The sequence below is a fragment of the Atractosteus spatula genome, unplaced genomic scaffold, assembly GCF_055471065.1.
Source record: "Atractosteus spatula isolate fAtrSpa1 unplaced genomic scaffold, fAtrSpa1.hap1 Scaffold_7, whole genome shotgun sequence".
NCBI lineage: Eukaryota > Metazoa > Chordata > Actinopteri > Semionotiformes > Lepisosteidae > Atractosteus > Atractosteus spatula.
This window is the reverse complement of record NW_028296901.1, coordinates 367,645-379,261: the sequence shown is the minus strand read 5'-3', so window position 1 is coordinate 379,261 and position 11,617 is coordinate 367,645. Positions and strand designations below refer to the sequence as shown.

Below are 11,617 nucleotides of genomic sequence, written 5' to 3'. Positions count from 1 at the left end.
ACACCCAAAATAAACCACATCTCCATATCCCCTCCCCTTATTCAGATAACCTCCACCCCTTCTTGATCTCCCTCATCTCTTCACTTTCTTTTTTCCCTTTTTCTTGACTATCTGTCCCACCCTTACCTCCCTCTTCTCGTGTCCTTCACCCTTCACCTCCACATTCGAAGCTACCACATTATCACTGACATCATCACCCAAACCCACTCTTTCACATTCCTCCTCAAGATCCGTCAAAACTATGTCACCGTCACTATCAAACAAAATCTCTGTATACGCTCCCTTCGTGTACATTTCCTCCCCTTCAACAACAATCATCCCTCCCTTCACATCACTCTCTTCCATCCTTCCCCTTTCATCACACTGACTAGTCTCCCCCACATTATTCCACTGCTCTCCCTTCTGCACCACTACCGTACCAGTCCCATTTATCTCACTAACCTTACTATCTCGGTCCACATCTGTCGAAGGCTCCAAAAAAAATGCACAACTCAAACGCTTCTCTCTCTCACTCTTACATCCCACCCTCACACCTATTTTATCACAACTTCCCACACTACTCTCACTATCGTTTCCTATTTCCCCTCCCTCTTCCTCACTCCCATCTACCCCTGACCCCCCAACCCTCTCCATCCCCTTACTCAAACAAACCCGAGACACATGTCCCAGCCCATCACACTTAAAACACCTTTTCTCTCGTACACAATCCTTCACCACATGTCCCATCTTCCCACACCGTTTGCAGTGCACTGACACGCACTGCGCCGCAAAATGTCCCCGACCACCACACGCTCTGCATTCAAGGGGTTGCCCGGAATACACCAGGTAACCCCTATGTGTCCCGATCATGAAGAAAGCTGGGGGGTATATCACCCCCTCCTCTGCTGTCTTCCCCAATCTCAGTCTCATCCAATATGTCCGTTTCCCAGACCACACGCCATCCTTGTCCAGCTCTCTCGTACCGGCTCCTTGCAGATCCACAAACCGCCTCAAGAAGGAGACTAAGTCCTCCTCAGGGACAAATGGATCTGAAAAGAAAACTGTCATAACTTTCAGATCTCCAACAAACATCGGCTCCACACGGAACAACTTTACAGGAAACTCCTCTTTCTTCTCCTGTACCATCCGCCACACTTCAAAACACAAGATGTCCGATACTAGAGTCACCTCGAAAATCCCGCATCTGACAAAGTCCTGCAAGCAGAAAACATCTGACAAACGCACCCCCAAGCATTTAACCAGAACCAACTCTTTAAACCTATCTCTGTCCCAGGTCATCAGTCCATCCAAATTCCTCAGCGAGAAACGGAGGGAGTCCTTCCGCTGCTCGTTCCTCGCCCAAGGGTACCCTGCCATCACTCCAGCCACTGCGTCGTCGCCCTTTCCGGAAACCTCCAGGTAAGCACGCCGCCGCCCTCCGACTCCGTCCAGCTCAGCAAAATTTCCTCGCCACCGCCGTTCCCCCTTCTCGTCACCACGATCCTTCTGGCTCCAAAACTCCACGGTCCCCCATCCAGTCGTCTCCGTCACAGCATTCCTCCTGTCGCCTTCCCGACCCCCTGGACTAAGATCTTGGAATTGCGGGCTTGCCGGCTTAAACCTTGATCTTAGCCAAAAGGCCGAGAAGCGATGCCCGACGCCGGCCTTGGGCGGGCGCGCGGGCGTCCGGCTGGCGCGCAGCGGCGCAGGCCGACGCCTCTGGAGCCCGGTCCGCACGCGGCTGCCGGCCGCCCGGACTCCGCTCTCCCCCTCTCTTGCCTGCCTGCTTGCTCGCCTGCCTGCCCGCCAGTCCCGGGCGGGGGCCCTGCTCTTTGATCTCCTGTCAACGGCCCGACAACGACCGCAGCCGCGGGGGGCGCCAGCCGGCCGGCCTCCTTAGCTTAGGCCCCTCCCACCAGCAGCAGCCGTGCCGAGTGAGCTGCAAGCGAAAGCGGACCGTCGGCACCTGCGGGCAGAGGCAAGGGGCAGCGCTCTCTCGGGAGGGACGGGGACACACACACACCTGCCTGCCTGCCGAAAAAAAGAAAGAAAAGGTGTATATACTAAGTTTTTTGGAGGGAAAACGGCCGGCTGTCGAAAGGGGCCCGCCTGCAAGGACGGGGACACACACACACACACACACACACACACACACACACACACACACACACACACACACACACACACACAAGCCACGCCTGCCTCCCTGGAAAAAGGAGGAAAAAACTAAGTTTTTTGGAGGGAAAACGCACGGGAGCCGAAAAGGGGGCCGGCCTGCTTGCCGAGAGAGTCGAGGCGCGGGAAAGTGCACGGAGGGAGCACGGGAACGGGGAGGGGGAGAGAGAGAGACACAGAGACACACAGATGGACGAGAGACGAGACCGGAGAGGAAGGAGCTCCGGTCCACCTCGCTTGCTTGCTAGCTACGTCTGTCTTTTCACCGCTGAGAGAAGGTAGTGCACCGTTCCCGGAGGCGCTGCAATACCGGGCCGATGCGTGGAGAGGACGGAGCAAGCTCCTGATCCAGCTCCCTGTTCCAAAAATCCGTTTAATATGTGGTCCCCCGATGGGGGACGTATCAGATATTAAACTGATAAGAACAGATTTTTTTTTTTTTTTTATTGCAAAATACAAAATCAATATTACACCAAATACTCAAAACCCAAACATCATTGTACCTTAAACTCAAATATTCCATCAAACCGGAAACATAACATAAAACAGTTCATAAACCTTACATTCCATAATCACATGAATTCCAACCAAAACCTCAACCACAATAACCACAAAAACGGACCAATTCATGATAACAAACCCGTACAACAGTTCAGGGTAACAAAAAAACATTCATGACTTAACAACAAAACCCCATCATCTTGACCCTCCCCAATTCGACCTTAATCGTTACACAACAGAACATAAACCCTTTACACATCCATCTTCACTTACATTAACTTCCCAAACCATATTACTCTCTAACCCGAAGAAAACCTCATCACCATAACCCCACCCCTTACACAAATTACCTCCCAACTTCAATCAAATCATTACACAATAAACATAAATCCTTTAACACTTCCATATTCACATACATTAACTCTCAAACCCAAATGAAACATTTCCATAATCCCCTTAATCTAATAACATCCTAACTTCAACCAAAATCGTTACACACTAAACATAAACCCTTGGCACTTCCATGTTCACTTACATTAAATTCTCAAACCCAAAAGAAAAACCCGCATCCCCATAATCCCCTTATACTAATAACATCCTAAACTCTTTTTTCAACCAAAATCATTACACAGCAAACACACATCCTTAACACATCTATATTCACTTACATTAGTTCCCACACCCAAAATAAACCACATCTCCATATCCCCTCCCCTTATTCAGATAACCTCCACCCCTTCTTGATCTCCCTCATCTCTTCACTTTCTTTTTTCCCTTTTTCTTGACTATCTGTCCCACCCTTACCTCCCTCTTCTCGTGTCCTTCACCCTTCACCTCCACATTCGAAGCTACCACATTATCACTGACATCATCACCCAAACCCACTCTTTCACATTCCTCCTCAAGATCCGTCAAAACTATGTCACCGTCACTATCAAACAAAATCTCTGTATACGCTCCCTTCGTGTACATTTCCTCCCCTTCAACAACAATCATCCCTCCCTTCACATCACTCTCTTCCATCCTTCCCCTTTCATCACACTGACTAGTCTCCCCCACATTATTCCACTGCTCTCCCTTCTGCACCACTACCGTACCAGTCCCATTTATCTCACTAACCTTACTATCTCGGTCCACATCTGTCGAAGGCTCCAAAAAAAATGCACAACTCAAACGCTTCTCTCTCTCACTCTTACATCCCACCCTCACACCTATTTTATCACAACTTCCCACACTACTCTCACTATCGTTTCCTATTTCCCCTCCCTCTTCCTCACTCCCATCTACCCCTGACCCCCCAACCCTCTCCATCCCCTTACTCAAACAAACCCGAGACACATGTCCCAGCCCATCACACTTAAAACACCTTTTCTCTCGTACACAATCCTTCACCACATGTCCCATCTTCCCACACCGTTTGCAGTGCACTGACACGCACTGCGCCGCAAAATGTCCCCGACCACCACACGCTCTGCATTCAAGGGGTTGCCCGGAATACACCAGGTAACCCCTATGTGTCCCGATCATGAAGAAAGCTGGGGGGTATATCACCCCCTCCTCTGCTGTCTTCCCCAATCTCAGTCTCATCCAATATGTCCGTTTCCCAGACCACACGCCATCCTTGTCCAGCTCTCTCGTACCGGCTCCTTGCAGATCCACAAACCGCCTCAAGAAGGAGACTAAGTCCTCCTCAGGGACAAATGGATCTGAAAAGAAAACTGTCATAACTTTCAGATCTCCAACAAACATCGGCTCCACACGGAACAACTTTACAGGAAACTCCTCTTTCTTCTCCTGTACCATCCGCCACACTTCAAAACACAAGATGTCCGATACTAGAGTCACCTCGAAAATCCCGCATCTGACAAAGTCCTGCAAGCAGAAAACATCTGACAAACGCACCCCCAAGCATTTAACCAGAACCAACTCTTTAAACCTATCTCTGTCCCAGGTCATCAGTCCATCCAAATTCCTCAGCGAGAAACGGAGGGAGTCCTTCCGCTGCTCGTTCCTCGCCCAAGGGTACCCTGCCATCACTCCAGCCACTGCGTCGTCGCCCTTTCCGGAAACCTCCAGGTAAGCACGCCGCCGCCCTCCGACTCCGTCCAGCTCAGCAAAATTTCCTCGCCACCGCCGTTCCCCCTTCTCGTCACCACGATCCTTCTGGCTCCAAAACTCCACGGTCCCCCATCCAGTCGTCTCCGTCACAGCATTCCTCCTGTCGCCTTCCCGACCCCCTGGACTAAGATCTTGGAATTGCGGGCTTGCCGGCTTAAACCTTGATCTTAGCCAAAAGGCCGAGAAGCGATGCCCGACGCCGGCCTTGGGCGGGCGCGCGGGCGTCCGGCTGGCGCGCAGCGGCGCAGGCCGACGCCTCTGGAGCCCGGTCCGCACGCGGCTGCCGGCCGCCCGGACTCCGCTCTCCCCCTCTCTTGCCTGCCTGCTTGCTCGCCTGCCTGCCCGCCAGTCCCGGGCGGGGGCCCTGCTCTTTGATCTCCTGTCAACGGCCCGACAACGACCGCAGCCGCGGGGGGCGCCAGCCGGCCGGCCTCCTTAGCTTAGGCCCCTCCCACCAGCAGCAGCCGTGCCGAGTGAGCTGCAAGCGAAAGCGGACCGTCGGCACCTGCGGGCAGAGGCAAGGGGCAGCGCTCTCTCGGGAGGGACGGGGACACACACACACCTGCCTGCCTGCCGAAAAAAAGAAAGAAAAGGTGTATATACTAAGTTTTTTGGAGGGAAAACGGCCGGCTGTCGAAAGGGGCCCGCCTGCAAGGACGGGGACACACACACACACACACACACACACACACACACACACACACACACACACACACACACAAGCCACGCCTGCCTCCCTGGAAAAAGGAGGAAAAAACTAAGTTTTTTGGAGGGAAAACGCACGGGAGCCGAAAAGGGGGCCGGCCTGCTTGCCGAGAGAGTCGAGGCGCGGGAAAGTGCACGGAGGGAGCACGGGAACGGGGAGGGGGAGAGAGAGAGACACAGAGACACACAGATGGACGAGAGACGAGACCGGAGAGGAAGGAGCTCCGGTCCACCTCGCTTGCTTGCTAGCTACGTCTGTCTTTTCACCGCTGAGAGAAGGTAGTGCACCGTTCCCGGAGGCGCTGCAATACCGGGCCGATGCGTGGAGAGGACGGAGCAAGCTCCTGATCCAGCTCCCTGTTCCAAAAATCCGTTTAATATGTGGTCCCCCGATGGGGGACGTATCAGATATTAAACTGATAAGAACAGATTTTTTTTTTTTTTTTTTTTTTTTTTATTGAAAAACAGTTCATAAAGGTCAAACATTCAACAATCTTCACCAAACATAAACAACACAACCACAAATGTACAAACGAAAACAAACCATCCCACAAACCAAACCCCCCATAACAAACCCATACCTCCACCCAGGGTAACACAAACTAACCATCCCGCACAGCATATCCTCATATCATACCACACCCCACCCACGTCAAACCCCCCAAGACATACATAACAAAGCAATAACATCCTTCGGCCCTCGCCCACAGTCCAAAATACGTCTCCACCCATACCCTTCCACAAACTGACACCAGAATGCTCCTTCCCTCATATCCATAATCCCGCCCTTTATGCAAATCATCCCGTCCCCTCCGCACCCTTTCCCCCCTTCATCCGCTCTTTCCTCCTTTTCAAAGCTGCATGAAGTTCATTCAACGCCCTAGCACACTCTATCGCCCTATCTCCTGACACCCTCACTGCCGTCACCCGAGACCCCTCAAGTTGATATTCGAACTTTAGAGAGTCATAAAACCTCTCCCGGGAATGCAGTTCCGCTATAATGCCCTCGTCACGAACATTACAATCCAATCTACAGGGTACTGTCCAAACGTCAGCACTACACCCCTCATCTACATCCCTGTCCCACGGAGTCTCCTTCCCCTTAGACCATTGAATACGATCTACCCGTGGTATGGCCCAACGGCCTAACACCTTCTGGAATTCTATAGCCCTAGCCTCCCTCTCTTGCCTCGTGTCCCGAACTACTCCAGATCCACCCTCCCCGGGTGTCTCTACTGCCCCTTCACTACTCTCTGCTCCTAGTGATCCCTTACCAATCCCATCACTACTCGTCTGCCCTGTCGCATCCCCCACCTTTGCCTGACCTGGCGTCTCCCTGCCCGAACATTCCATCTCACCGTCCTCCTCCGAATCCTCCACAGCCAACACCTCAAAGGGGTTGGGGTCACCAACACTCATCCTACCCCCCTTAGCCTTACTCCGTTGTTCCTCCCCCTCCGGCTTCCTCTTCGACTTCCGCTTTGCTCTTATCTCCTGCGCCTCCTTCCTTCCTTCTTCCGCAGACATTACTTCTGCCCATGAAACCCCTTCCACTAAACCTTTAGACCCTTCTCCCACCTTCCCTTCATCCTCCTGAACCTTCCCCCCAGAAGCCTCCGCCAAACCCACAACCATCGCCAAAGTCTGCGACAGACTCCCCTCTCCCAGCTCCTCTCCCGGTGTCCCCACAGTTTCTGGCACGATATCCATATCGTCACTCCCCAAACCCTCAACCCGACCAGTCACCTCCTCGTCCCTCGATGTTCCTGCAACCCTGACTGTATCCTGCTTGTCCGTCCCCGGCTGCGCCCTCGAAGGCACTGGCCCCGCTGACGCAGCCTGTGCATATGTTCGAACCTTTCCCGAACACCGATTATACATGTGCCCCTTCTCGCCACATAGATTACACACAGGCTCTTTCTTACAGTTTGCCCCCACATGCCCCTCCTCCCCACACCTTCTACATATTATACATGGACAAGTTGCAACCACATGCCCCTCCTTACCACACCTCCGACAGCCACCTGGCTGACCCGGGTAAAACAGATACCCACGACTCGCACCAATCATAAAATTTGCTGGCGGATGCACCACGGCCCCCCCCAGTCCCGCACTGGCCCGGAAGCGGACTAAGTACCTCCGCCTGCAGTTCCAATAGCCGCCTGCATCAAAAACTTTATGTCCCGGACCCTGTACATCAACAAACCGCTTCAAAAAGAATCGCACCTCTTCCTCCGGCACAAAGGGGTCGAACACATGCACTTGCAATGGCCTCAACTCCCTTTCAAACAGCGGCTCCAAATAAAAAACATTCAGCGGTTCACAATCCTTGATTGCCAATGCCTTCTCCCAAACCTTCCGACAAATCACAGCCGATGCCAAAGTAAGATCCACTGTACCTTTCCCCACAAAGTCCTGGAAACATAAAACATCCTCCACCTTCAAAGAAAAAGTCTCCACCAAAATCCGACGTGCAAACACCGCTCGATCCAAAAAAGTCCGTCCGACCTCCAAATCCCGCAGCACAAACCGCACAGAGTCCCTCATTCGTCCCTCCCGGGACCGAGGGTCTCCCGCCACCATTCCGCCACTCCGCTCGCCCATCGCCGCCTTCCCAGGAACAGGAATCCGTCAACCCGGTATCCTCCGACTCGTCTGCCTCCAACGCTCCCCTCACGCAGCAGTCCTCCGGCCCGGATACACAGCAACTCCAACTCCTCGTCAGCTCCTCGCCAGCTCCTCGTCCGCTCCTCGTCCGCTCCTCGTCCGCTCCTCCCGTCGCCTTCCCGACCCCCTGGACTAAGACCTCGGAATTGCGGGCTTGCCGGCTTAAACCTTGATCTTAGCCAAAAGGCCGAGAAGCGATGCCCGACGCCGGCCTTGGGCGGGCGCGCGGGCGTCCGGCTGGCGCGCAGCGGCGCAGGCCGACGCCTCTGGAGCCCGGTCCGCACGCGGCTGCCGGCCGCCCGGACTCCGCTCTCCCCCTCTCTTGCCTGCCTGCTTGCTCGCCTGCCTGCCCGCCAGTCCCGGGCGGGGGCCCTGCTCTTTGATCTCCTGTCAACGGCCCGACAACGACCGCAGCCGCGGGGGGCGCCAGCCGGCCGGCCTCCTTAGCTTAGGCCCCTCCCACCAGCAGCAGCCGTGCCGAGTGAGCTGCAAGCGAAAGCGGACCGTCGGCACCTGCGGGCAGAGGCAAGGGGCAGCGCTCTCTCGGGAGGGACGGGGACACACACACACCTGCCTGCCTGCCGAAAAAAAGAAAGAAAAGGTGTATATACTAAGTTTTTTGGAGGGAAAACGGCCGGCTGTCGAAAGGGGCCCGCCTGCAAGGACGGGGACACACACACACACACACACACACACACACACACACACACACACACACACACACACACACACACAAGCCACGCCTGCCTCCCTGGAAAAAGGAGGAAAAAACTAAGTTTTTTGGAGGGAAAACGCACGGGAGCCGAAAAGGGGGCCGGCCTGCTTGCCGAGAGAGTCGAGGCGCGGGAAAGTGCACGGAGGGAGCACGGGAACGGGGAGGGGGAGAGAGAGAGACACAGAGACACACAGATGGACGAGAGACGAGACCGGAGAGGAAGGAGCTCCGGTCCACCTCGCTTGCTTGCTAGCTACGTCTGTCTTTTCACCGCTGAGAGAAGGTAGTGCACCGTTCCCGGAGGCGCTGCAATACCGGGCCGATGCGTGGAGAGGACGGAGCAAGCTCCTGATCCAGCTCCCTGTTCCAAAAATCCGTTTAATATGTGGTCCCCCGATGGGGGACGTATCAGATATTAAACTGATAAGAACAGATTTTTTTTTTATGTTTTATTAGAAATCAGTAAAAAACAGTGCTTTCAAAAGTTTACTCTACCCTCCACCTTTACACCCATGTGATCAAGTCCTTCCATCTTTCGCGTGCTGCGGCGAATCCCCATCGGAGGACGTCCCACCGGATCTTCCGTGAGACGTCCCTCTTGACTCTCCTCAAGATGGCCGGCACTGACCTCTCCACGCCGTGTTTGACCAGCTCTGACCTCGCGTCCCACACGTGGAGCTTGGTCAGGCTGATCAGGAGCCACAGGAGAAACGCCGCATTCCATTTTCGGGAACCAGCCACGCCCTTCATCACCGTGTTCAGAGTCAGGAGGGACCCCAGGCCTACCTGTGCGTAGAGGTGCTGGCTGGACTTCCACACCCTCTGCACGAACCCGCACTCCCAAAAGACATGATTTACTGTTTCTTCCCCTGTGCAGCCGTGCCTCGGGCACTGGCTCTTCTTTGACAAGCCATGCGAGCACATGACGGCCCTGACCGCCATTCGACCCCACACGCCGAGCCAGTTCAGGTCCTTTAGTCTGTTATCCAGGCCCTTTGGCTGGGCCTGCTGCCAGATGTCACTGGGCACACCCAGGAGCGCTGGCCTGTCCAGTGCTGTGACCACCTGGTACATCTTCCTATGGCTCAGCGCGATGTCTTTGTCCCGTACCTCTGGATGTGCCCTCAGCCACTGCACTGCGTGTCGGTAGTGCAGTGGGAGCCGCTCGGCCTTCGGGGTCGTGTTGCTCCATGCGGCCAGGTGTCTCATGCTCGCTGCCAGCCAGAGGCTCACGAACCGGCCACACAGGTGGGGCGGGTTTCCGTGCAGGATGACGCACAGGTTGGCAACGAAAACACAGTCCAACTTCACTGGGAAGTTTGGGATCCCTCTGCCTCCTTCCATGGTAGGTCTGCACATGTCTATCCGGCGAATCCGTTCGTATGAGTGGCCCCAAACGAATGCAAAGACTGTTCTTACCAGTTCCTTCCTTTTCCTTTTAGGTAGGGGGTACACTACTGCCAGGTGGAGAAGCAAGGGCAGGATCTCCACCTTCAGCACCAGCGCCTTCCCTATCCATGTCAGGGATCGATGCTGCCAAAGGCCCAGCTTCTGCCTGATCTTCCGGAACCTGGCCTCCCAGTTCAGCCCTGAGGGGTCCAGGGTGTGAAATAGGACCCCCAGGATTTTCACCGGGCCGGCTGTCTCTTTCAGTCCTCCGGTGATCTCCGGTGCATACGACCAGGTTCCAAAAAGCTTCACCAGGCTCTTGGCGCGATTCAGTTGGGCGCCGGTGCCTCTGGAGTAGGCCTCCACGATGTCCAACACTCTCCCCAGACTCCTGTCAGAACTGAGGAAGAGTGTCACGTCATCCGCGTAGGCCGCGGTTTTAGCTTCCTGCCCACCTCCACCTGGCACTTTAATTCCCTCCACTCCGGGATCCTTCCGTAAGGGATCCAGCAGCAGCTCAAGAAAGATGACGTACAGCAGGGGCGAGAGTGGACATCCCTGTCGCACACCACACCTTACCGGAATCCTCCTCCCTACTGCTCCGTTGACTCTTACCCGGGACGTGGCGCCGTTGTAGAGCGCTTCGATCCACCTGACGAAAGCGTCAGGCAGACCCTTCCTCCTTAGGAGTGCCCACAGGGTCTCATGGTGGACCCGGTCGAACGCCTTCGCCTGATCTAGGCTCACCAGCATGAGCGGCAGGCCTCTGTCCTCCACCCAGGCGATGGTGTCCCGGATCAGCTGCAGGTTCCAGCTGATCTTCCGGCCTGCCACGCCACATGTCTGGTCCGCCCCGACCAGCTCCGGCATCACCGTTCTCAGACGGCCGCCCAGCACCCTGGCCAAGATCTTATAGTCCGTGCACAGGAGCTGGATCGGCCTCCAGTTTCCCAGGTCCGCTTTGTCTCCTCCCTTGTAGATCAGGGTCACGACGCCGGTCTTCATAGAGAGGCCCAGTTCATTGCTGTCCAGGGCCTCATTGAAGACCTGCACCAGAAAAGGCTCTAGCTGGTCCCAGAAGGTGCGGTAGAACTCCGCTGGTAGGCCGTCGACTCCGGGGACGGTCCCCTTCTTCAAACCAAACAATGCTGTCTTGATTTCCGCCCCCGTCACAGGCCCGACCAGCGAGGCGGGATCGTCCACCGCCTTCTCAACACCCTCCAGGAGCCTCTCCTTGGTGCTGGCGTCGATCTCCTTCTCCTGGAACAAGGTAGCGTAAAACCCTGTGGCACACTCCAGCATCCCGGGTAAGTCCGTGACTGCAGTCCCATCTTCGCGCCGCAAGCTTTCGAAGCAGCAGCGCTCCTG

The 11,617-nt window shown here is 55.0% G+C and overlaps 3 non-coding genes across 3 annotated transcripts; all 3 read right to left on the bottom strand.

The window, feature by feature from the left end:
* Nucleotides 1-2,430: 2,430 nt before the first annotated feature.
* Nucleotides 2,431-2,620, bottom strand: LOC148805557 (U2 spliceosomal RNA). Its single transcript, XR_016090185.1, has one exon. It is a non-coding gene; the product is annotated as a U2 spliceosomal RNA (small nuclear RNA).
* Nucleotides 2,621-5,755: 3,135 nt separating this feature from the next.
* On the bottom strand, nt 5,756-5,947 carry LOC148805556 (U2 spliceosomal RNA). The gene has a single exon (XR_016090241.1). It is a non-coding gene; the product is annotated as a U2 spliceosomal RNA (small nuclear RNA).
* A 3,194-nt stretch (nt 5,948-9,141) lies between these two features.
* Nucleotides 9,142-9,334, bottom strand: LOC148805555 (U2 spliceosomal RNA). Its single transcript, XR_016090236.1, has one exon. It is a non-coding gene; the product is annotated as a U2 spliceosomal RNA (small nuclear RNA).
* Between the last annotated feature and the right edge of the window lie 2,283 nt (nt 9,335-11,617).